The sequence below is a fragment of the Lolium rigidum genome, chromosome 4 (genome assembly GCF_022539505.1).
Source record: "Lolium rigidum isolate FL_2022 chromosome 4, APGP_CSIRO_Lrig_0.1, whole genome shotgun sequence".
Taxonomy (NCBI): Eukaryota; Viridiplantae; Streptophyta; class Magnoliopsida; order Poales; family Poaceae; genus Lolium; species Lolium rigidum.
Window position 1 is genome coordinate 2,638,372 of NC_061511.1, and position 27,662 is coordinate 2,666,033.

Sequence of the window (27,662 nt, forward strand, 5' to 3'; positions counted from 1 at the left end):
GAGCTTTGTTGCTTCACCAAGAGTGATGGACATAAAGGTACCTCCAGCAGCTGAATCCAATAAATTCCGCGAAGAAAAATTTAGTCCCGCATAAAAGGTTTGGATGATCATCCAAGTAGTCGACTCCATGGGTTGGGCAATTTTTAACCAAAGATTTCATTCTTTCCCAAGCTTGAGCAACATGTTCATTATCTAATTGTTTTAAATTCATTATGCTACTTCTCAAAGATATAATTTTAGCAGGGGGATAATATCTACCAATAAAAGCATCCTTGCATTTAGTCCAGGAATCAACACTATTCTTAGGCAGAGATAGCAACCAATCTTTAGCTCTTCCTCTTAATGAGAAAGGAAACAATTTCAATTTAATAATATCACCATCTACATCCTTATACTTTTGCATTTCACATAGTTCAACAAAATTATTGAGATGGGCAGCAAGCATCATCGAACTAACACTGTAAAATTGCTCTCGCATAACAAGATTCAAGAAAGCAGTGTTTAATTTCAAAGAATTCTGCTGTAGTAGCAGGTGGAGCAATAGGTGTGCATAAGAAATCATTATTATTTGTGGTTGTGAAATCACACAACTTAGTATTTTCAGGGGTGGCCATTTTAGCATTAGTAAATAAAGCAAACTAGATAAAATAAATGCAAGTAACTAATTTTTTTTGTGTTTTTGATATAACGAACAAGATAGCAAATAAAGTAAAGCTAGCAACTAATTTTTTGTGTTTTGATATAATGCAGCAAACAAAGTAGTAAATAAAATAAAGCAAGACAAAAACAAAGTAAAGAGATTGGGAAGTGGAGACTCCCCTTGCAGCGTGTCTTGATCTCCCCGGCAACGGCGCCAGAAATTTTGCTTGATGCGTGTAGTTGTCACGTCCGTTGGGAACCCCAAGAGGAAGGTGTGATGCGCACAGCGGCAAGTTTCCCTCAGTAAGAAACCAAGGGTTAATCGAACCAGTAGGAGTCAAGAAGCACGTTGAAGGTTGATGGCGGCGGGATGTAGTGCGGCGCAACACCGTAGATTCCGGCGCCAACGTGGAACCCGCACAACACAACCAAAGTACTTTGCCCCAACGAAACAAAGTGAGGTTGTCAATCTCACCGGCTTGCCGTAACAAAGGGTTAACCGTATTGTGTGGAAGATGATTGTTTGCAAGAAAACAAGTAAAACAAGTATTGCAAGCAGATTTGTATTTCAAGTATAAAAGAATGGACCGGGGTCCACAGTTCACTAGAGGTGTCTCTCCCATAAGATAAAAGCATGTTGGGTGAACAAATTACAGTCGGGCAATTGACAAATAGAGAGGGCATAACAATGCACATACATGTCATGATAAATATAGTGAGATTTAATTGGGCAGTACGACAAAGTACATAGACCGCCATCCAACTGCATCTATGCCTAAAAAGTCCAACTTCAGGTTATCATCCGAACCCCTTTCAGTATTAAGTTGCAAAGCAACAGACAATTGCATTAAGTATGGTGCGTAATGTAATCAATAACTACATCCTCGGACATAGCATCAATGTTTTATCCCTAGTGGCAACAGCACATCCATAACCTTAGGGGTTTCTGTCACTCCCCGCATTCACGGAGACATGAACCCACTATCGAGCATAAATACTCCCTCTTGGAGTTAATAGCGAAAACTTGGCCAGAGCCTCTACTAATAACGGAAAGCATGCAAGATCATAAACAACACATAGGTAATAACTTGATAATTAACATAACATAGTATTCTCTATCCATCGGATCCCGACAAACACAACATATAGCATTACGGATAGATGATCTTGATCATGTTAGGCAGCTCACAAGATCCAACAATGAAGCACAATGAGGAGAAGACAACCATCTAGCTACCGCTATGGACCCATAGTCCAGGGGTGAACTACTCACTCATCACTCCGGAGGCGACCATGGCGGTGAAGAGTCCTCCGGGAGATGAATCCCCTCTCCGGCAGGTGCCGGAGGAGATCTCCGGTAATCCCCCGAGATGGGATTGGCGGCGGTGGCGTCTCTGGAAGGTTTTCCGTATCGTGGCTCTCGGTACTGGGGGTTTCGCGGCGGAGGCTTTAAGTAGGCGGAAGGGCAACGCGAGGGGCCACACGAGGGCCCCACACGATAGGCTGGCGTGGCCAGGGGCTGGGCCGCGCCGCCCTAGTGTGGCGGCGCCTCGTGGCCCCACTTCGACTCCTCTTCGGTCTTCTGGAAGCTTCGTGGCAAAATAGGACCCTGGGCGTTGATTTCGTCCAATTCCGAGAATATTTTGTTACTAGGATTTCTGAAACCAAAAACAGCGTAAAACAAAGAATCGGCTCTTCGGCATCTTGTTAATAGGTTAGTTCCAGAAAATGCACGAATATGATATAAAGTGTGCATAAAACATGTAGATATCACCAATAATGTGGCATGGAACATAAGAAATTATCGATACGTCGGAGACGTATCATGGATCACCCAAGGTTTATCGAACTCAAGGAGGAAGAGGTCAAAGATATCCCTCTCATGCAACCCTGCAACCACAAAGCAAGAAGTCTCTTGTGTCCCCAACACACCTAATAGGTGCACTAGTTCGGCGAAGAGATAGTGAAATACAGGTGGTATAAATAAGTATGAGCAGTGGCAACGGCACAAGAAAAGTGCGTTGCCCAGGACAGTAAACAAGCAGTAGTAACGCAACAGTAGTAACGCAGTAAAACAGTAAACAAGCAGCGATAGCGGTATTTAGGAACAAGGCCTAGGGAATAGACTTTCACTAGTGGACACAATCAACTTTGATCACATAACAGAATAGATAAATGCATACTCTACACTCTCTTGTTGGATGATGAACACCACTAATTGCGTAGGATTACACGAACCCTCAATGCCGGAGTTAACAAGCTCCACAATATTCAATGTTCATATTTAAATAACCTTAGAGTGCATGACAGATCAACACAACTAAACCAAGTACTAACATAGCATGCACACTGTCACCTTCACACTATGTAGGAGGAATAGGTCACATCAATACCATCATAGCAATAGTTAACTTCATAATCTACAAGAGATCATAATCATAGCCTACGCCAAGTACTAACACGGATGCACACACTGTCACCATTACACCGTGCAGGAGGAATAAACTACTTTAATAACATCACTAGAGTAGCACATGGATAAATTGTGATACAAAACACATTGCAATCATAAAGAGATATAAATAAGCACTTCACTATGCCATTCATAACAGTGGAATAAGTATTCCGTGAAATATAGCCTAAGAGACCCACACGGTGCACACACTGTCACCTTTACACACGTGGGACAAGGAGTCTCCGGAGATCACATAAGTAAAACCCACTTGACTAGCATAATGACATCTAGATTACAAGCATCATCATATGAATCTCAATCATGTAAGGCAGCTCATGAGATTATTGTATTGAAGCACATAGGAGAGAGATGAACCACATAGCTACCGGTACAGCCCCGAGCCTCGATGGAGAACTACTCCCTCCTCATGGGAGACAAGCAGCGTTGATGAAGATGGCGGTGGTGTTGATGGAGGAGCCTTCCGGGGCACTTCCCTGTCCCGGCGGCGTGCCGGAACAGAGACTCCTGTCCCCCAGATCTTGGCTTCGCGATGGCGGCGGCTCTGGAAGGTTTCTCGTACCGTGGCTTTTCCGTCTCGAGGTTTTAGGTCGAGGAGGCTTAAATAGGCGAAGAGGCGGTGTCAGAAGGTCGAAGGGGCGCCGACACTATAGGGGGGCGCGGCCAGGCCCTGGCCGCGCCACCCTGTCGTTAGGGCCCACAGGGCCCTCCTCTGGCGGCTCTCGGGTGTTCTGGATGCTTCCGGGCAAAATAGGAACCTGGGCGTTGATTTCGTCCAATTCCGAGAATATTTCGTTACTAGGATTTCTGAAACCAAAAACGACGTAAAACAGGAACTGGCCCTTCGGCATCTCGTCAATAGGTTTGTTCCGGAAAACGCATAAATATGACATATAATGTGTACAAAACATGTAGATATCATCAATAATGTGGCATGGAACATAAGAAATTATCGATACGTCGGAGACGTATCGGCATCCCCAAGCTTAGTTCATGCTCGTCCCGAGCGAGTAAACGATAACAAAGATAATTTCTGGAGTGACATGCCATCATAACCTTGATCATACTATTGTAAGCATATGTAATGAATGCAGCGATCAAAACAATGGTAATGACATGAGTAAACAAATGAATCATAAAGCAAAGACTTTTCATGAATAGTACTTCAAGACAAGCATCAATAAGTCTTGCATAAGAGTTAACTCATAAAGCAATAATTCATAGTAAAGGTATTGAAGCAACACAAAGGAAGATTAAGTTTCAGCGGTTGCTTTCAACTTATAACATGTATATCTCATGGATAATTGTCAACATATAGTAATATAACAAATGCAATATGCAAGTATGTAGGAATCAATGCACAGTTCACACAAGTGTTTGCTTCTTGAGGTGGAGAGAGATAGGTGAACTGACTCAACATAAAAGGTAAAAGAATGGCCCTTCGCAGAGGGAAGCATTGATTGCTATATTCGTGCTAGAGCTTTGGTTTTGAAAACATAAAGAGGGCATAAAAGTAAAATTTTGAGAGGTGTTTGTTCTTGTCAACGAATGGTAGTGGGCACTCTAACTACCTTATCAACCAGACTTTCAAGAGCGGCTCCCATGAAGGACGTTATCTCTACCAGCAAGGTAGATCATCCCTCTTCTTTTTTGTTTACACATGTACTTTAGTTTAGTTTTTCTTTATTTATGGATGACACTCCTCCCAACCTTTTGCTTACACAAGCCATGGCTAACCGAATCCTCGGGTGCCTTCCAACATTCACATACCATGGAGGAGTGTCTATTTGCAAAATTAAGTTGCTTACCGATGAATCGTAGCAAAACATGTGAAGAGAATTATTAATGAAAGTTAATTAATTGGGGCTGGGAACCCCATTGCCAGCTCTTTTTGCAAAATTATTGGATAAACGGATGTGCCACTAGTCCATTGTGAAAGTCTGTCAAAAGTAAATGACAAGATCGAAAGATAAAACACCACATACTTCCTCATGAGCTATAAAACATTGACACAAATAAGAGGTGATAAATTTTGAATTATTTAAAGGTAGCACTCAAGCAATTTACTTTGGAATGGCGGAGAAATACCATGTAGTAGGTAGGTATGGTGGACACAAATGACATAGTGGTTGGCTCAAGGATTTTGGATGCATGAGAAGTATTCCCTCTCGATACAAGGTTTAGGCTAGCAAGGTTATTTGAAACAAACACAAGGATGAACCAGGTGCAGCAAAACTCACACAAAAGACATATTGTAAACATTATAAGACTCTACACCGTCTTCCTTGTTGTTCAAAACTCAATACTAGAAATTATCTAGACTTTAGAGAGACCAAATATGCAAACCAAATTTTAGCAAGCTCTATGTATTTCTTCATTAATGGGTGCAAAGTATATGATGCAAGAGCTTAAACATGAGCACAACAATTGCCAAGTATCACATTATCCAAGACATTTTACCAATTACTACATGTAGCATTTTCCGTTTCCAACCATATAACAATTAACGAAGCAGTTTCAACCTTCGCCATGAACATTAAAAGCTAAGAACACATGTGTTCATATGAACCAGCGGAGCGTGTCTCTCTCCCACACAAGCATTTATTCAAACAAAAACAAAAACAAAAACAAACAGATGCTCCAAGTAAAGTACATAAGATGTGACCGAATAAAAATATAGTTTCAAGGGAGGAACCTGATAATGTTGTCGATGAAGAATGGGATGCCTTGGGCATCCCCAAGCTTAGATGCTTGAGTCTTCTTAAAATATGCAGGGATGAACCACCGGGGCATCCCCAAGCTTAGACTCTTCACTCTTCTTGATCATAGTATATCATCCTCCTCTCTTGACCCTTGAAAACTTCCTCCACACCAAACTCAAAACAAACTCATTAGAGGGTTAGTGCATAATCAAAAATTCACATGTTAAGAGGTGACACAATCATTCTTAACACTTCTGGACATTGCACAAAGCTACTGGAAGGTAATGGAACAAAGAAATCCATCCAACACAGCAAAAGAGGCAATGCGAAATAAAAGGCAGAATCTGTCAAAACAGAACAGTCCGTAAAGACGAATTTTAAAATGGCACCAGACTTGCTCAGATGAAAATGCCCAAATTGAATGAAAGTTGCGTACATATCTGAGGATCACTCACGTAAATTGGCATAATTTTCTGAGTTACCTACAGAGAATTAGGCCCAGATTTGTGAAAGCAAGAAATCTGTTTCTGCGCAGTAATCCAAATCTAGTATGAACCTTACTATCAAAGACTTTACTTGGCACAACAATGCAATAAAATAAGATAAGGAGAGGTTGCTACAGTAGTAACAACTTCCAAGACACAAATATAAAATAGAGGTACTGTAGCAAAATAAACACATGGGTTATCTCCCAAGAAGTTCTTTCTTTATAGCCATTAAGATGGGCTCAGGCAGCTTTAATGATGCACTTGCAAGAAATAGTAGTTGAAGCAAAAGAGAGCATCAAGAGGCAAATTCAAAACACATTTAAGTCTAACATGCTTCCTATGCATAGGAATCTTGTAAATAAACAAGTTCATGAAGCATAATGCAACAAGCATAGAAAGATAAAACAAGTGTAACTTAAAAAAATTCAGCATATAGAGAGGTGTTTTAGTAACATAAAAACTTCTACAACCATATTTTCCTCTCTCATAATAACTTTCAGTAGCATCATGAGCAAAGTCAACTGTCACACCCCACTTTTGCAACCTTGATTAATTGTCCTTATTGCAAAAATCAGGGGGAACAAAAACTTTTTCTTAAGACTAGATAGATGAATTGCCTTGATCTGTTTGTTATGATGCATTGCTTTGGTGCGTTGGTAGATGTATTGTCTTGTTTTGCTTGTTGAGTTTTGTCTTGAGCGCCCCCAAAAGAACAACACCCCTAGTGGTAAAACAAGCAACTCACCCAATAAAACACTTGTGTGGCTTAAGAAGAATTGTTTTCCTTCTTACTACATCAAACCTCTCTCCTGATGACAACATGAGTGTGCCATCTTGATTTTTTTCTCTTTGTGGTACTGTTATCACCGGAATTTGACCAAGTCAGAGGTGGGCCGCGATTGGAGATGGGCTTGAAGATATATACATAGAAGAAATACATGAATCGGCCTTGTGTACCAAGTTTGGGCTAATTGCCCGTGTATCCGTACTCATAGTAGGATACGTGTCGGTTAGGAGGTAGAGTTTTACCCGTGCACGGTTAGGTGCACGCCTGAATTAGAAAGTCCCCTGGACTATAAATATGTATCTAGGGTTTATGGAATAAACAACAACCAACGTTCAACACAAATCAATCTCGGCGCATCGCCAACTCCTTCGTCTCGAGGGTTTCTCCCGGTAGCACCATGCTGCCTAGATCGCATCTTGCGATCTTGGCAGCATAAGCTTATTACGTTGTTCATGCGTTGCTCGTGCTGAAGCCTTTTTGATGGCGAGCAACGTAGTTATCTTAGATGTGTTAGGGTTAGCATTGTTCTTCGTATCATATGATGTCGTAGTGAAACCCTTATGCATCTAGCCGCCCTTACACCTATCTTAGGTGTAGGGGCGGCACCCCGCTTGATCATTGTTTAGTAGATCCGATCTGTTACGGTTGCTCCTTGTTCTTCAAGGATTAGTTTAATATCCGCAATAGTTAGGCCTTACAAAGGGTTGGAGGATCCAGCGCGTGTAGGGTGTAGTTTGCTAGCCCTAGACAGGATGTTCCGGGATCAACCTCGTGTTGGTTTTTAGGCCCTGTCTAGGATCGGCTTACGATCACCGTACGCGAGCGCGAGGCCCAATCGTGAGTAGGATGATCCGATTATGCGGTGAAAACCCTAAATCGTCGTAGATCGCATTAGCTTTATCTTGATCAAGCAGGACCACCATATATTCGGACACCTTGTACGAATCATGGGTGGATCGGCTCTTTGAGCCGATTCACAGGATAACCTGAGAGCCGATCGAGGCTCGTATTTAATGTTTACGTGTATGCCATGCAGGAAACTAAGCGAGGCATCATCCAACACCTTCCTGACCAGGTATAGGTCAGGTGGCACGCCCGGTGGGACAATCTTCGACATCCACCGCATCGCCATCTACATCCGAGATGGCGGAAAGCACTCCGGTCAAGTACGAGGATCTGACTGACGAGCTCAAGAAGAAGCATGACGAGATCAAGGCAGTCCTCGAAGCCGACCTCATCGGCTCTTTCCACGTAACCCGCTCCCATGGCATCGGGTGGAAGGGGTTCTCACCTGAAGGCGCGCTCGATGGAGTGGACCTGTCCTCCCCGTCGAAGAACGCACCAGGTCGCTGCGTCAGGAGATCAACTTCATGGTGGCTCATTCGCTGCACCGCCACTCTGAGAGCCTGGTGAACACTTTGGAGCGTGTCGCTCTGCGCGTGATCCAGGAAGTCATGAGCCATCAGTACCCTCTGTTAGGACCAGCTCTCGGGACCTATCAAGGAGAGGTGCCACTCCAGTCCCGTCCACCGTTGCCATGCGCATTGGCAGCACCGGAAGTGCCGAGTTCACCGGCATACGCCGTCGACATGGCGGAAGATATGTACCCGGGGAGGTGCCAGCCAGGACACTTGTTCAACATCAACATGGTAGAACTTGGGCACCGCCCTGGTAAGGGTAGTGACGAGGGCAGCTGCTCTCATAGCAAGGATAAAGAGGGAGCTGGTCCACGCGATCGGTCCCGACACTGCCACAAGATCCTGGTGATGATCAAGATGGAGGCCGATTCCAGCGATCGGACCGTATTATCCGCACCACCGGCTCTCCCAAGTATTTGGCGTCGACCTCACAGTGACGGAAAGCTAGGGTATGGGTTCACCTCGGCCGATGAGCTAGAGGAAGTCGACATCGGCCCCGGGGATAAGCCGCGACCAACTTTTATCAGCAAGAAGTTAGATCCACAGCTCAGGAGTCGATGATTGCTCTATTGAAAGAATACCCGCATTGCTTTGCATGGGACTACACAGAGATGCCCGGGTTGGACAGGAGCATCATTGAACATCGGCCCCCCTTAAGAAAGGATTTCGGCCGTTCCAGCAACGAGCACGTCAGATGAGGGCCGAAATTCTGGAAGAAGTCAAGAAAGAAATCGAGAAAATGTTGGCCGCCGGGTTCATCAGGCCATGCAGGTATGCTGAGTGGATCTCCAGTATCGTTCCTGTAGAGAAGAAGGACGGCCGATGGCGTGTGGCCATCGATTTCCGAGATCTCAACAGAGCCACCCCAAAGGACGAGTATCCGATGCCTGTGGCAGAAACACTGATCAATGCAGCTGCTGGCCACAAGGTGTTGAGCTTCATGGATGGCAACGCCGGCTATAACCAAATCTTCATGGCTCCGGAAGATATACACAAGACCGCATTCAGAGTACCAGGGGCAGTAGGCTTGTTTGAAAATGTAGTCATGACCTTTGGGTTGAAGAATGCTGGTGCAACGTACCAACGAGCTATGAATTATATATTTCATGATCTGATCGGTAAGTTGGTGGAAATCTATATCGACGACGTGGTAGTCAAATCTGTCTCCATGGAGGGACACTTGGATGATTTACGGCGCGTCCTAGACCGAACTCGGAAGTTCGGACTGAGAATGAACCCGAAGAAGTGTGCCTTCGGTGTGACGGCTGGTCAGTTCCTAGGTTTTCTGGTTCATGAACGGGGAATTGAAATCGGCCTGGAAGAGTCAGGAGGCGGTGCGCACCATGCAACCGCCCACCACGAAGAAGGAGCTCCAACGTCTCATCGGCAAGATCAATTTTGTTCGACGATTCATCTCTAATCTGTCAGGACGAATCGAGCCATTCATGGCACCGGTGAAGACTAAATCTCGATGACGAATTTCACCGGGGGCGTAACAGCAGCAGGCGTTTGATGAGATTAAACGGTATCCGACGACGCCGCTCGTGCTAGTTCCGCCTCAGCAAGACAGGCCGTTCTACATCTACTTGTCGCAGGCCGACACGTCCATCGCTTCGGTAGTGGTGCAACTCTACGAGGGCGTTGAAAAGGTCGTTTTCTACCTCAGCGAAGGATGTTGGACGCGGAAACAAGGTATCCTGAGGTCGAGAAACTGTGCCTCTGCCTGTTCTTTACCTGTACCAAGCTGCATCACATCCTTTTAACGGCAGAGATCTTCGTCATATGCAAGTCAGACGTTGTCAAGCACATGCTGTCGGCCCCTGTGTTGAAAGGCCGACTGGGTAAGTGGATGTTTGCGTTGTCAGAGTTCGATCTCCGGTATCAGCCTGCGAAAGCAGTCAAAGGGCAAGCGTTGGCCGATCTCATAGCTGAGCGAATCAGTACCAATATAGCAGCACTATCTATACGTGCATGGGCTATGTTCTTCGATGGATCGGCTTGCGACAATGGATGTGGCATCGGCATTCTGCTCGTGTCGCCTCGGGGGCGAATACTCCTTCTCCATCGGATTATCTACCCCTTGCACCAACAACGTAGCGGAATATGAGGCGGTACGTAAGGGGATGGAGTTGCTACTGGAAGCCGGGGCAGAGGCGGTAGAGCTTTTGGAGACTCCAAGTTGGTGATTAACCAGCTCACGGATGAATATAAGTGCGAGAGTGAATCGCTTTTCCCATATTGGATGGAATGCCGTGAGTTGATGACACAGTTTCGGTACATCAACTTTAATTGGGTCCCAAGAGCCCAAAACACCGAGGCCAACAATCTCGCACAAATGGCGTCGAGCTACATAGATATACCCGACGGGTCGGAAGTTCGTGTACAATTCCCGGAACAGGATGATTGGAGAGCCGAAATCTTCAATTACTTAAAAGATTCGGCTCGGGGGCACCTAAACGGATAAGATACAAAGCCATGAAGTATGTCATCATAGGGGACGACATGTTCTACGGGACGTTGGAAGGGTTGCTACTCAAGTGCCCGGGACCAACCGAGTCTAATCGGCTCTTACATGAGGTGCATGAAGGCGCCCGTGGAACTCATCGATCAGCTCATAAGATGAAGTGGCTAATCAGAGCGATCGGGGTTTTATTGGCCCACCATGCTTGAAGATTGCTTCAATTACTACAAGGGGTGCCAAGCGTGCCAGATGTTCGGGAAGATTCAGATGGTACCAGCATCAGCGATGAACCCTATCATCAAGCCTTGGCCGTTCCGGGGGTGGGGCATGGATATAATCGGCAAAATCCATCCGGTGTCGAGTAAAAAACATGAATGGATTTTGGTTATCACAGATTACTTCACCAAGTGGGTGGAAGCCGTCCCTATGAAGAAGGTGAAATCAGAAGATGTGATCAAGTTTGTGAAAGAACACGTGATTCATAGGTTCAGGATTCCCCAAACTATCACGACCGATGGAGGTTCGGTCTTTGTTTCTAAAGAATTCAGGAAGTTCTGCGATGACATGGGGATTAAACTGATCCGATCATCTCCGTACTATGCTCAAGCTAATGGGCAAGCCGAAGCGTCCAATCAGAGCTTAATCAAGCTGATCAAGAGAAAGATTGACGAGAACCCTAGGGATTGGCATGAGAAGTTATCAGCTTGTCTATGGTCAGGAAGCCGTATTACCTTGGGAAATTACGGCTGGATCAAGACGTGTCACGTTTCAGAATGATCTGACAGCGGAAGAATATGCAGCTTTGATGAGTGACACTATTGAGGACGCAACATGAACTCGGGCTTTGGTCGTTGGAGAAGATTAAGGAGAACAAAGCCGGGGTAGCTCGTGCCTACAATAAGAAGGTTAGACCAAAGGAGTTTCAAGTTGGTGATCTAGTATGGGAAGCTGTGTTGCCGTTAGGAACCAGGGACAAGGCATATGGCAAATGGTCTCCTAATTGGCACGGTCCGTACAAAGTCGTCCAGGCCTTGAAGGGTAATGCATACATGTTGGAAGAGTTGGACGGCGAGAAGTTCCCAGTAGCCGTCAATGGTCAACACCTCAAGAAGTATTTCCCAAGCATGTGGGATGATGGGCAAGAGGTATGGAGGCCGATTTTAAATCGGCCAAAAAAAAAATCACAGCCGATGCGCAGACATCGACTTGAGAAAACATACGGAGATAACAGTATGCAAATACAGCCGATGCACAGGCATCGACTTCAGAATAACAAAGCCGATACGCTGATATCGACTCTAGAGGAATAAACTCGAATTAGCAAGTTAACAGAATCGGTTCAGACCAGAAGTCATGATGTGTGAGACGAATCTCCTAATGGGTTGCTGAGGAGTTCAATCTGACGGTTTGGAGGAGAATTAGGCCTAGTGAGGCCTGTTGGACCGCGTGGTTAGGCAACAGCTTGGCCTCAGATCGCAATGCGAGCCGATGTCCTGCTATCGGCTCTTTGTACGGCGACTCCATTCGATGATCGGCAAAGTCGACAAGGAAGCGAAATTAATTGAGGAATATTTTCTTCATTAATAGAGGGATTTCTTACAAAGAAAGAGCCGATTGCTCAGGGAAGAAGAAGGCAAAAGCCAACTACTACTACTGATCCCTAATCTAGGGGCCATTGCTGCCCTCGTCGTCGCTGCCTCCGGCGCAGCTGCTGATAGGCTCCTCATCGGAGCTTCCGTAGCCTTCTACGGGAGCCTCATCTTCCTCATCATCGTCATCGTTGTCGTCGTCCCACCAGGTGCGGAGGCGCTTCGCTGGTGGGTAACCTTCAAGGGAGTCGTCATCGTCCTCCTCCGCTTCTTCCTCGGAGGAGGTGAAATCGTCCCAGGAGAAGCGGTCGTCCTCGCTCTCCGCCTCCTCTTCCCCTTCGACGAGGAATTGTAGGTCGCCATCTCCATCGGTCAGGGATTTGTCATCCTCAGACCAGATGGAGGAATCATGTTTCTCTTTGTCCCACGTCGTCGGGGCGAGAATGTCGTGCGCCGCCAACGATCCCCACTCCGGCGTCGGCTCGCGAGATGAGGAAGAGTCAGAGAAGACCGACGAGGCGGAGGAGGAAGAAGAGGAAGACATGGCTATGGGAGATTGGGGATTTTTTGGGTGCCGATGGCCAGAACAGAGCAAAGGGATGAAGTGGCAAACTGCTCAGGGCGGTTAAATAAAGGGGCTATAGTAGAAATTCAATGCCACAGCAGTTTCCGAGGAGGCGGTGCCCAAAGACAGCGGTCAAATCACGCGGAATAGTTGAGAAGGCAGGGCATCATGATGAGGAATGTTGCGACGGTTCTGCTCTGCCATGACATGACCCGACGAAGAAAAACAGAGTGATTTTGGAATTATCAATTCCAAAACCAGGGGGCATGTGTTATCACCGGAATTTGACCAAGTCGAGGTGGGCCGCGATTGGAGATGGGCTTGAAGATATATACATAGAAGAAATACATGAATCGGCCTTGTGTACCAAGTTTGGGCTAATTGCCCGTGTATCTGTACCATAGTAGGATACGTGTCGGTTAGGAGGTAGAGTTTTACCCGTGCACGGTTAGGTGCACGCCTGAATTAGAAAGTCCCCTGGACTATAAATATGTATCTAGGGTTTAGGGAATAAACAACAACCAACGTTCAACACAAATCAATCTCGGCGCATCGCCAACTCCTTCGTCTCGAGGGTTTCTCCTGGTAAGCACCATGCTGCCTAGATCGCATCTTGCGATCCAGCGGCGTGTAGGGTGTAGTTTGCTAGCCCTAGACAGGATGTTCCGGGGATCAACCTCGTGTTAGTTTTTAGGCCCTGTCTAGGATCGGCTTACGATCACCGTACGCGAGCGCGAGGCCCAACCGTGAGTAGGATGATCCGATTATGCGGTGAAAACCCTAAATCGTCGTAGATCGCATTAGCTTTATCTTGATCAAGCAGGACCACCATATATTTGGACACCTTGTACGAATCATGGGTGGATCGGCTCTTTGAGCCGATTCACGGGATAACCTCGAGAGCCGATCGAGGCTCGTATTTAATGTTTACGTGTATGCCATGCAGGAAACTAAGCGAGGCATCATCCAACACCTTCCTGACCAGGTATAGGTCAGGTGGCACGCCCTTGCGACAGCATCGGACGTGTGACCAGAAGGCTTTGCGGGCCATCGCTCTGAGGGACTAGGGCCAGCCGCAGCCCTGAGTTGTTCCCGGCTCTACGGTGTTGCCAGTCACTGCCCGCCGGTGGGTTTCTGACTGCAACAGGTACAAGATAGCTCAATCATCCTTAATTCAAAACTTGAGATGGTCTACCCCGAGCTACATCCCTCTCTTATACCCACTCATCCTTGTTGGTTTTGAGGCCATGTCGACCATCTGTGTTGACAGGCTTTAAATATCCAGATTTTGGCAATTGATCTCTAAGCACCCACAACTGTTATTGTTGACTTCAATGCATGGATCTCATCTATGCAACATTCTCTTCAACCTCCACGTCTTGCATGTCTCAGCCTACCCTTGCAACTCTCTTAATTCACTTGACCTTGCACTCTACCCTTTTGTTTCAACTCTGGATCACTTCCTTCTCTTTTACCTCTTGTTCTATTCCAGTTTAATCTTCACAAAACCAAGAGTGGGAATGATGGGTACATTTTGTAGCCACCATCTACCCTTGAGAACACTCCTCCCTAAAATTAGCTTTCTTTCTCAAACACCCTATTGTTTTTCCTTCTTCAGTTTTGATCACAAAACTACCTCTAGTTTTATTAAATCTTCCCAAGATATTTCTTCAAAGAAAACAAGGAACTGAAATGGGTTTTGTTTTCCATCCCATTTCTACCAAGTACTGATTTCTAAAAACATTATTTTCTATCTTGCTTTCTTTTCAGCAAAAGGCTTGTTTATGGTACTTATACCATTTCTTGTTTTCCGCTTGATTATTTTACACTTGAGAAAAACTCTACTTTACTTGAGAAAGTGAGTAGAATATTTTGAACTCCTATGTTCCAACTAGTTCTCTCAACATTCTCAAATTCCATTCCACTTGAGTTCATTCCCAATTGTCCCTAGACAATTGAGATGTTTCAAATACTTTTCTAATGAGTTCTTTTTCAAATGACTACTTTTGCACATCTTATGCACATCCCTGATCTACCCCATTGTATCCCCTCATCCTCCAATTCTTGATCAAGTAGATGATCATTTGGTACTTTCAAATGGACTCCCTTCAACTAATGCTAGACTCAGGGAATATTTCAAACCACTCCCATTTGACCTCTTATTTGTAGAACAACTTATATTTCATCATGCTCATCTCAATCCTCTATTCTTTTTCATCATCACCTTGACCTCATGAATTGATGTCACCTTCATACTCCTTTTTATCAATATGTATCTACTCCTATTTTTATCCTCATCAAAGTCACCCATTGGCATTATCTCCTCAACATCATGACTTGGTCTATACACATGGATGTTGTGCATCTCTCTCTTTGTTCACTTGTTGTTGGCACATGAAGGAGCCGGCCATGGAAAGAATTTTCGACCAGCCATTGTGCTTCCCACTTTCTTCTCTTGCAAGCCTTGTCTCCCAACTACCCCAACAATTAAATGGGCAGCCACCTTCCTTGGCCAATCAAAAAAGGAGGCAGCCACCCCTCTCCCTCTATAAAAAGCCCTTGGCCGGCCAAATCCTCCCCTTTGCTTCTCATTTTTGCACTCTTCACTCACTCCTCCACCTTATCTACTCCCTCACACTCTCTCCCTGCCCTCCACCACGAGCTGCTGCTCCTCCTTAGATCCATGGCCGGCCATGGCCATGGGAAGCCCCCAAGATGAAGCTCTCCCCCTCCCTCAAGCTCCCCCTCACCATGAGAGCCTCCCTCTCACTCTCTTCTCCCCCAACCCTAGCTGGTTTCCTCTCCTTTTCTTCTTCCTCCATTGCTAAGATTGGATCTTGATGTAGGTGCATGTTGGTCCAAGCATGGAGAATGTTGAGCAATCCTCAGATCTGAAGTTCTTGAGCAAAGTTCGTCCAAAACCTTGCAGTAATTTCTGTAATCTTGCTGTTTCAGATTCTGGTACAAACTTGTAAAATCCTCCAAAACTCGTGTGCAGATCCAAATCGAGTGATTCAAAGTTCCACAGATAGATACGGAAAAGATCTACAACTTGGCGTTGGTCTCATCCTCAAATTCGTTACGGATTGTCCGTGGTAAATAAAGTTCTGTAAACATGCAGATTCACTGTTTGTTAGATTTGTTCCGATTTACAAAACCTTTTTGAACAAACTCAACTGTAGGTGAAAGCCCTTTTCAATACCTTCATTTTGACGGTGGTTTCACTTCGATTGACCTCCTGAAACTGAAATGGTTCACAGATCAAGATCTGGTCAGATCTGACTTTGTCGAATTAAACCAGGAGGTTGGGAATGAATTTTTGAATGAAAGCAATTGGGTAAGAACCAGATTTTCAATACCTCTCAGATGCAGCTGACCTCATATTTTTATGAGTTATGTACGATTTTGGGTGAATTAAACTTGTTATGTGTGTTCTGCCGACATGGCTGTTAGCTTTTAAATCACCAAAAATCCATCTATGATCCAAATTGAGTGATTCCAATTTGGTAGTACTACTGGATGTTTTCTTAATCATCTCCAACAAGTTTCAAACCCTTATCTGTTCTGTAACCCCAGAGGTGAAGCAAATGGTATAGACATGCAGTAATCTTGTCAATCCATTTGTGAGAGTTTCAGAAACAATTTGAACACAAATCCAATTTTGTTTGCATCTCTGTTTAAATATCTTTCAAATGCCAGTGGTCTCATATTTTTAGGATTTTTCTACGATTTATGGCTTACAGATCTTTTTTTCTGTACAGTCAGATTCAAAGAAATTCCTAAAATTGTAGATTTAATATTTTGGGGTGATTCCAATTGGGTTAGTCTTGTATTAGTACTGGCTATCTAGAAAAAATAGTATTAGTCTCTGTTCATGCATATTTGTTACTGTTAGTAATGTATATGTGTGACATGCATTGTTGAAGCCAAACTTTTCGGTTTATTTAAAACCATTGACCAACTCTTTTTATTAGAAATGGGCAACCTTTGTTTTATGCTTGCAAAACAAAACCTCTGCAATTTAACATTAGCTATTTTGTTTTGCTTAAGTTTTCAAATTGTAGGGCATATCATTTGCTTCCTATTCTTGTGTGGTGTTATGTGAGCAAACTAAGTTAGGAAAACTGTTTTCTACTTTTCCAAAAATGTTTGAAAATGTTTTGTGAATGTATTTGATGTCAAACTAATGCTCTTGTCCTCTTTATGATGTTATCTACCAGGGGATGTTTGGTTTATACCATGGTGATAACCGAGAGAGGCAATTGCTAAGTTGTGATACTCTCATACCTTTACTAGGTAAATAACATGGGTTTTCTTTTAGTTGCTTTGTAGTATCTATAAGTCTTTTGTATGTTAGCCCTTAGTAAAGTGGTTAGCTATTGATTGTTGAATGTTGCATGCTTGTTATGTTTGGAGCAATGTGATTGATTGTGTTCCTTTTATATTTTCCGGCGATAGATGCGAACAATTTCGGAGGAGAAGAAGAAGAAGTGGAATCGGACAAGGATTTTATTTGTACTGTGGGAATTCTTATTTGATGGAGTTGAAGAAGTCCAGGGACAAATAAGCCAAGGCAAGCCATCTCTTGATCTCTGATTGACGTGTCTCATATTGTTGTCACCTTATTATTACTCTTGTCTCTTGATCTTGTGTGTGTTAGTCTCTTTATCTTGTCGATGCATGCTTTGTCTTAAGCATGATGATCCTCTTGGTCATACTTCATGATCATCTTAGTAATTGTTGGTATAATTGTTGATCATGGATGTGCCATCCTACCTTGTTGAGTTACATGCTTACCTTAAGCATGTGACACTTCTTGTCGATTCACTCCTACACCCCTTGTGAGTGTAGTAGTAACAACATCATGATCTTGGTGTACTCCCATTTTGAGATGAGTATGCCTACCTACCTAAGGTATGTCAAATATCGTTGACCACCCTCACTTCTATTAGTGTTGGTTGGTTAACACCACAAATCTGAAAGTATTTTCCCTCTTATGTTGACAACATGCATGCTTACCCTAAGCATGTATGCCCCCTTGACCACCTATATTAGCATCTTCTTAGTGGCATGATGATTAACATCATGACCCTTGTTTAATCATACTACTTATGTTGTCCCTATGCATGCTTATCCTAAGTATGTATGATCCCCTTGACACCTAATTTATCACATCCTTAGTGGTATGATGGTTGGCATCATGCCACTGTTGTCTCTTAGTTCTTACATGAAACCATAGGTTGGGAACCCCTTGGAAAAATACCTTGTTGAAAAGAATTTTTGGAAAACCTTGGGTAAGTTGGACTTACCTAAGTGTGTGTTTATGAAAGAAAAGGATCTTGGCAAAGATGGTTGGAAAGAGAATATTGTTTATGAAAACTTTGGCGTCTAAGTATTCACCCGTGACAATTAACCCGCGCAACCACAGTCTACTCCAACGTGGGCACGGAGCTTAGCTTGACGTTTGTTCTTCTTAGCATGAGGCACCGCACAACTATACAAGGGTACGGTTACCCCCGAGTCCGGGTTGTCATGGTTGGGACAATAGTATAACGGGAGGCCTTCGGGGCTGACCCGTCCGGAAGACACTATGGGTCTCCTGGCTTGGCGGTGGAGCCACGCTCAAAGGGAGGTGAGCTGCCACGGTGCCGGGGAGGTACATACTCCATAGGGTAGGACCTCTTGCTAAGTCGAATGGGCGAAAGGCTATGTTCGGGTATCCGTCGTGGCATATGTTGTTATGTGGGGATGATGCCCACACGATAGGTATCCGGATAGAGGTGGGGAAAGTGTGCAAACTCTGCAGAGTAAAATCTATTCGAATAGCCGCGTCCGCGGTCATGGACGGTTGGAATGGCTGTTGCTTAGCCTGATGAGCTTTGTTTTACAAAATTGTTTGACAAAGGAAAGGAAAGAACTTGTTTGAAGTACCGGAAGGGTACGGGAAAGGATGTGTCGACCATATGGAGATGGTCGGGAAGGATAAATAAAATTGGGTTACCCCATCCTAGTGTTTTATGTTGTGGAACTCTTTTAAAGTATCTTCCTCAACAAAGATATAGAGATGTCATAGAACCCTCTTAGTGTCCCCTTCAACTGTGATGTGGGATGCTATATCCACAAGAGAAACTGATTCTCTTTCACATGCTATATCCACAAGAGAAACTGATTCTCTTTCACATGCTATATCCACAAGAGAAACTGATTCTCTTTCACATGTTATATCCACCAGAGAAACTATTCTTCCTCTCTTGTCTTCTTTAGTTAGAATTGTTATCACCTTCTTGATGGTTTGCGAGTACAATTCAAATGTACTCACGGCTTTGTCCCTGGCTATTTACTTGGCCGGACCCGGAGGACTTCGACAGATGAAGAAGGAGTTGGCGACGTCTATGCGAGCTAGGAACGTCTTCCCGCTCGGTTGCCTGTAGGGTTATGGCAGATGACTTGGGTACTGCGCTGCTGAAGTGATGTTGCTACTCTGATGTTTAGTTAGGCCCTTCGAGGCTATTATGTAAGTATTGGTCATGTGACCTCATTGTAATTTTCTTATTCCGGTTTGTAATGGATGGTGTAATTTGATATCAGTTCGGTTATGTGTTCACGACACACTGATCATGGGATCGTGAACTGTATACATAACAGGTTATTTCGGACAGCTAGTCCGGGGTCCCCATAGAGCTGGTATCAGAGCTATCCTGACTGTAGGAGACCTTAGTTAGCATGGGCGTTAGTTAGGAAAACAAGTACTTGGGAAAAACTATTTACGAAACAAATTCTTTCTTTAGTCGGAAGCATAGCTTCTACTCCTTTTATTTTTTTCAAAACTTCTAAATTCTTATCTCTCCGGTTTATAAAAAGGATTGAAAATTCTTGCTCTATTGTCTCATCCACTTCAAACTTACATATTGGACGATGTCCCCAACTCAGATCGGAGAGTCGAACTCAAAGATGACTAAATCCTTCGGGAAGACTCAAGTAGCTCCAAGTGCAGTTAATGAAGATTGGATGTCGACTTAGCCGTACGCATAAAGGGATAGGAAGATCATGTCTTTGGTTGTCGCCAAAGTCTGTCGATGAGCTGACCTTGTTCCTTCGTGGACTTGCACTTTTTGCGGTCGTCGAGGATCAAGTCCTCTCGTTCTTGACTAGTAATTTTTAGGCCAGCCACAAGAAGATCTTGACTTCGGAGAGCACCTCAGCGGCTACCCCTTCGAAGACCTCTCGTCCCCGGGATGTTGAGAACAGAAGACTATGTAGTTTTCGCCTCCACCTCAACATCGGAGACTCAACACCAGGCCTGCTTCACCACCAACAGCTTCGAAAGTCCTTATTGAAGCCGATGCCGGCGGTATGAAGACATCAACATATGTGACCAGCTCAAACCAATAGGATGGATAGGACAAACTCAATCGCTTTGATTGAGCTACCCCGCGCATTAAGAATTTCTGGGTACTTAGAGTACCATGTTTGGTTTGATGATTGTTTGTTGTTTCCTAGTGTGTTGCCTTGAGTGTTTTTATCTGTTTGTTGTGTGCATGATTGTCTTGATCCTTCGGTTTGAAAAACACCCTCGGTGTGATAACCTAGCTTAGACAGCCTCCCTAAGATGTTTTTACCCTCATCAACCACGCCGTTAGAATACTAACTGCTAGTTACTGGATAAGTTAACTCTGTTAACCATCGATTCTCAACCGTCAGAGAAACTAACCCAGACCCTATCCACGCCGACTACTTTCAAGATCAGCTGGAGCATCTCTACTACGCCAAGAAAGCAGAAGCCCGCACCTTCATAAGTGACTACACCTCTGCGAGAAGACATACTAACTTGGTCTAACCTTGGAGTATAATCGTGCTAACCTCGAGGATAACTTTTTGAAACTACCCTCTAACACGCCGTCTAACAAGCTGAGAGGACAATAGAGTCAAAGCCCAAGCTATGTCACATGGTTCATCTGGTCCTCATCAAGTGAAGCTCCTGAGGATACTTCAAGACCCAAGATTAGGTATAGTTTACCCGCTCGCTTCTTAACTGGTGTGAGTCAGCACCGACACTCAAGCTGAAGATTTTCTCCGACGACCTTTGATGATGCTTCATATGGACAACAACCAGGCGCTTCATCGACTTACTAACTTACCGCGTTTTATAAGGTTTAGTAAACACCGTGAGTTTCTCTTGAAGTTGTGGTCTGCACGTCGCCCCTGAAGATTCTTCAACTGAATACGGAAGATCGATGACTTCTTCAGAAGCCCCAGACGGAACCACGAGGCAGAAGCTCCGAGTTTTTCCGAAAGCCCGATGAAAAATCTTAAGGGTGTCTTCCACTAAAAATTGGAGCTAACCTTAAATTTTTTAACCTTTCTAAAACACCGTTGGAAACGTGGGATTGCACAAACCCCTCTTGAAGCCGTGGACTACATAATGCCCTCTGAAGATGTGCAACTCAAGACGAGAGATCAATGACTTCTTCGAAAGCGTCCGACAAGACCCGTGGTCGAAGCTTAGAGTTTTTAAACCCTCCCCCGATGAACAATTTTAAGGGTGGAAGACTTAGTCTTCCACTAAATTTAAGCTAACTCTAAAAAGTTTTCAAGCACCATTGGATGCACTAACCCTCCCACAGCCTTGAACCCCCTCTAGGATCGTTAAGAAACTACAGATCCAACACCTGCATGGAGTAGTCAACCTCTTCATGAAGCCCGCCATCGGCAGAAATCCATCATGTCTCCCAGAAGATGAAGCAACGGCCTTCTCTACAACGGCACGTCTACAGAAGAATGGAGTCTGACTTTAGTTAAACTTTATAACCCCTCTAGTTCCACGCTCAGTAATCTCGGGACGAGATTATTTTAAGGTTGGAAGAGTCTGTCACACCCCACTTTTGCAACCTTGATTAATTGTCCTTATTGCAAAAATCAGGGGGAACAAAAACTTTTTCTTAAGACTAGATAGATGAATTGCCTTGATCTGTTTGTTATGATGCATTGCTTTGGTGCGTTGGTAGATGTATTGTCTTGTTTTGCTTGTTGAGTTTTATCTTGAGCGCCCCCAAAAGGACAACACCCCTAGTGGTAAAACAAGCAACTCACCCAATAAAACACTTGTGTGGCTTAAGAAGAATTGTTTTCCTTCTTACTACATCAAACCTCTCTCCTGATGACAACATGAGTGTGCCATCTTGATTTTTTCTCTTTGTGGTACAAGATAGCTCAATCATCCTTAATTCAAAACTTGAGATCGTCTACCCCGAGCTACATCCCTCTCTTATACCCACTCATCCTTGTTGGTTTTGAGGCCATGTCGACCATCTGTGTTGACAGGCTTTAAATATCCAGATTTTGGCAATTGATCTCTAAGCACCCACAACTGTTATTGTTGACTTCAATGCATGGATCTCATCTATGCAACATTCTCTTCAACCTCCACGTCTTGCATGTCTCAGCCTACCCTTGCAACTCTCTTAATTCACTTGACCTTGCACTCTACCCTTTTGTTTCAACTCTGGATCACTTCCTTCTCTTTTACCTCTTGTTCTATTCCAGTTTAATCTTCACAAAACCAAGAGTGGGAATGATGGGTACATTTTGTAGCCACCATCTACCCTTGAGAACACTCCTCCCTAAAATTAGCTTTCTTTCTAAAACACCCTATTGTTTTTCCTTCTTCAGTTTTGATCACAAAACTACCTCTAGTTTTATTAAATCTTCCCAAGATATTTCTTCAAAGAAAACAAGGAGCTGAAATGGGTTTTGTTTTCCATCCCATTTCTACCAAGTACTGATTTCTAAAAACATTATTTTCTATCTTGCTTTCTTTTCAGCAAAAGGCTTGTTTATGGTACTTATACCATTTCTTGTTTTCCTCTTGATTATTTTGCACTTGAGAAAAACTCTACTTTACTTGAGAAAGTGAGTAGAATATTTTGAACTCCTATGTTCCAACTAGTTCTCTCAACATTCTCAAATTCCATTCCACTTGAGTTCATTCCCAATTGTCCCTAGACAATTGAGATGTTTCAAATACTTTTCTAATGAGTTCTTTTTCAAATGACTACTTTTGCACATCTTATGCACATCCCTCGATCTACCCCATTGTATCCCCTCATCCTCCAATTCTTGATCAAGTAGATGATCATTTGGTACTTTCAAATGGACTCCCTTCAACTAATGCTAGACTCAGGGAGTATTTCAAACCACTCCCATTTGACCTCTTATTTGTAGAACAACTTATATTTCATCATGCTCATCTCAATCCTCTATTCTTTTTCATCATCACCTTGACCTCATGAATTGATGTCACATTCATACTCCTTTTTATCTATATGTATCTACTCCTATTTTTATCCTCATAAAAGTCACCCATTGGCATTATCTCCTCAACATCATGACTTGGTCTATACACATGGATGTTGTGCATCTCTCTCTTTGTTCACTTGTTGTTGGCACATGAAGGAGCCGGCCATGGAAAGAATTTTCGGCCAGCCATTGTGCTTCCCACTTTCTTCTCTTGCAAGCCTTGTCTCCCAACTACCCCAACAATTAAATGGGCAGCCACCTTCCTTGGCCAATCAAAAAAGGAGGCAGCCACCCCTCTCCCTCTATAAAAGGCCCTTGGCCGGCCAAATCCTCCCCCTTTGCTTCTCATTTTTGCACTCTTCACTCACTCCTCCACCTTATCTACTCCCTCACACTCTCTCCCTGCCCTCCACCACGAGCTGCTGCTCCTCCTTAGATCCATGGCCGGCCATGGCCATGGGAAGCCCCCAAGATGAAGCTCTCCCCCTCCCTCAAGCTCCCCCTCACCATGAGAGCCTCCCTCTCACTCTCTTCTCCCCCAACCCTAGCTGGTTTCCTCTCCTTTTCTTCTTCCTCCATTGCTAAGATTGGATCTTGATGCAGGTGCATGTTGGTCCAAGCATGGAGAATGTTGAGCAATCCTCAGATCTGAAGTTCTTGAGCAAAGTTCGTCCAAAACCTTGCAGTAATTTCTGTAATCTTGCTGTTTCAGATTCTGGTACAAACTTGCAAAATCCTCCAAAACTCGTGTGCAGATCCAAATCGAGTGATTCAAAGTTCCACAGATAGATACGGAAAAGATCTACAACTTGGCGTTGGTCTCATCCTCAAATTCGTTACGGATTGTTCGTGGTAAATAAAGTTCTGTAAACATGCAGATTCACTGTTTGTTAGATTTGTTCCGATTTACAAAACCTTTTTGAACAAACTCAACTGTAGGTGAAAGCCCTTTTCAATACCTTCATTTTGGCGGTGGTTTCACTTCGATTGACCTCCTGAAACTGAAATGGTTCACAGATCAAGATCTGGTCAGATCTGACTTTGTCGAATTAAACCAGGAGCTTGGGAATGAATTTTTGAAAGAAACCAATTGGGTAAGAACCAGATTTTCAATACCTCTCAGATGCAGCTGACCTCATATTTTTATGAGTTATGTACGATTTTGGGTGAATTAAACTTGTTATGTGTGTTTTGCAGACATGGCTGTTAGCTTTTAAATCACCAAAAATCCATCTATGATCCAAATTGAGTGATTCCAATTTGGTAGTACTACTGGATGTTTTCTTAATCATCTCCAACAAGTTTCAAACCCTTATCTGTTTTGTAACCCTAGAGGTGAAGCAAATGGTATAGACATGCAGTAATCTTGTCAATCCATTTGTGAGAGTTTCAGAAACAATTTGAACCCAAATCCAATTGTGTTTGCATCTCTGTTTAAATATCTTTCAAATGCCAGTGGTCTCATATTTTTAGGATTTTTCTACGATTTATGGCTTACAGATCTTTTTTTCTGTACAGTCAGATTCAAAGAAATTCCTAAAATTGTAGATTTAATATTTTGGGATGAAATTGGGTTAGTCTTGTATTAGTACTGGCTATCTAGAAAAAATAGTATTAGTCTCTGTTCATGCATATTTGTTACTGTTAGTAATGTATATGTGTGACATGCATTGTTGAAGCCAAACTTTTCGGTTTATTTAAAACCCTTGACCAACTCTTTTTATTAGAAATGGGAAACCTTTGTTTTATGCTTGCAAAACAAAACCTCTGCAATTTAACATTAACTCTTTTGTTTTGCTTAAGTTTTCAAATTGTAGGGCATATCATTTGCTTCCTATTCTTGTGTGGTGTTATGTGAGCAAACTAAGTTAGGAAAACTGTTTTCTACTTTTCCAAAAATGTTTGAAAATGTTTTGTGAATGTATTTGATGTCAAACTAATGCTCTTGTCCTCTTTATGATGTTATCTACCAGGGGATGTTTGGTTTATACCATGGTGATAACCGAGAGAGGCAATTTCTAAGTTGTGATACTCTCATACCTTTACTAGGTAAATAACATGGGTTTTTTTTAGTTGCTTTGTAGTATCTATAAGTCTTTTGTATGTTAGCCCTTAGTAAAGTGGTTAGCTATTGATTGTTGAATGTTGCATGCTTGTTATGTTTGGAGCAATGTGATTGATTGTGTTCCTTTTATATTTTCCGGCGATAGATGCGAACAATTTCGGAGGAGAAGAAGAAGAAGTGGAATCGGACAAGGATTTTATTTGTACTGTGGGAATTCTTATTTGATGGAGTTGAAGAAGTCCAGGGACAAATAAGCCAAGGCAAGCCATCTCTTGATCTCTGATTGACGTGTCTCATATTGTTGTCACCTTATTATTACTCTTGTCTCTTGATCTTGTGTGTGTTAGTCTCTTTATCTTGTCGATGCATGCTTTGTCTTAAGCATGATGATCCTCTTGGTCATACTTCATGATCATCTTAGTAATTGTTGGTATAATTGTTGATCATGGCTGTGCCATCCTACCTTGTTGAGTTACATGCTTACCTTAAGCATGTGACACTTCTTGTCGATTCACTCCTACACCCCTTGTGAGTGTAGTAGTAACAACATCATGATCTTGGTGTACTCCCATTTTGAGATGAGTATGCCTACCTACCTAAGGTATGTCAAATATCGTTGACCACCCTCACTTCTATTAGTGTTGGTTGGTTAACACCACAAATCTGAAAGTATTTTCCCTCTTATGTTGACAACATGCATGCTTACCCTAAGCATGTATGCCCCCTTGACCACCTATATTAGCATCTTCTTAGTGGCATGATGATTAACATCATGACCCTTGTTTAATCATACTACTTATGTTGTCCCTATGCATGCTTATCCTAAGTATGTATGATCCCCTTGACACCTAATTTATCACATCCTTAGTGGTATGATGGTTGGCATCATGCCACTGTTGTCTCTTAGTTCTTACATGAAACCATAGGTTGGGAACCCCTTGGAAAAATACCTTGTTGAAAAGAATTTTTGGAAAACCTTGGGTAAGTTGGACTTACCTAAGTGTGTGTTTATGAAAGAAAAGGATCTTGGCAAAGATGGTTGGAAAGAGAATCTTGTTTATGAAAACTTTGGCGTCTAAGTATTCACCCGTGACAATTAACCCGCGCAACCACAGCTACTCCAACGTGGGCACGGAGCTTAGCTTGACGTTTGTTCTTCTTAGCATGAGGCACCGCACAACTATACAAGGGTACGGTTACCCCCGAGTCCGGGTTGTCATGGTTGGGACAATAGTATAACGGGAGGCCTTCGGGGCTGACCCGTCCGGAAGACACTATGGGTCTCCTGGCTTGGCGGTGGAGCCACGCTCAAAGGGAGGTGAGCTGCCAGGGTGCCGGGGAGGTACATACTCCATAGGCTAGGACCTCTTGCTAAGTCGAATGGGCGAAAGGCTATGTTCGGGTATCCGTCGTGGCATATGTTGTTATGTGGGGATGATGCCCACACGATAGGTATCCGGATAGAGGTGGGGAAAGTGTGCAAACTCGCAGAGTAAAATCTATTCGAATAGCCGCGTCCGCGGTCATGGACGGTTGGAATGGCTGTTGCTTAGCTCCGATGAGCTTTGTTTTACAAAATTGTTTGACAAAGGAAAGGAAAGAACTTGTTTGAAGTACCGGAAGGGTACGGGAAAGGATGTGTCGACCATATGGAGATGGTCGGGAAGGATAAATAAAATTGGGTTACCCCATCCTAGTGTTTTATGTTGTGGAACTCTTTTGAAGTATCTTCCTCAACAAAGATATAGAGATGTCATAGAACCCTCTTAGTGTCCCCTTCAACTGTGATGTGGGATGCTATATCCACAAGAGAAACTGATTCTCTTTCACATGCTATATCCACAAGAGAAATTGATTCTCTTTCACATGCTATATCCACAAGAGAAACTGATTCTCTTTCACATGTTATATCCACCAGAGAAACTATTCTTCCTCTCTTGTCTTCTTTAGTTAGAATTGTTATCACCTTCTTGATGGTTTGCGAGTACAATTCAAATGTACTCACGGCTTTGTCCCTGGCTATTTACTTGGCCAGACCTGGAGGACTTCGACAGATGAAGAAGGAGTTGGCGACGTCTATGCGAGCTAGGAACGTCTTCCCAGTCAGTTGCCTGTAGGGTTATGGCAGATGACTTGGGTACTGCGCTGCTGAAGTGATGTTGCTACTCTGATGTTTAGT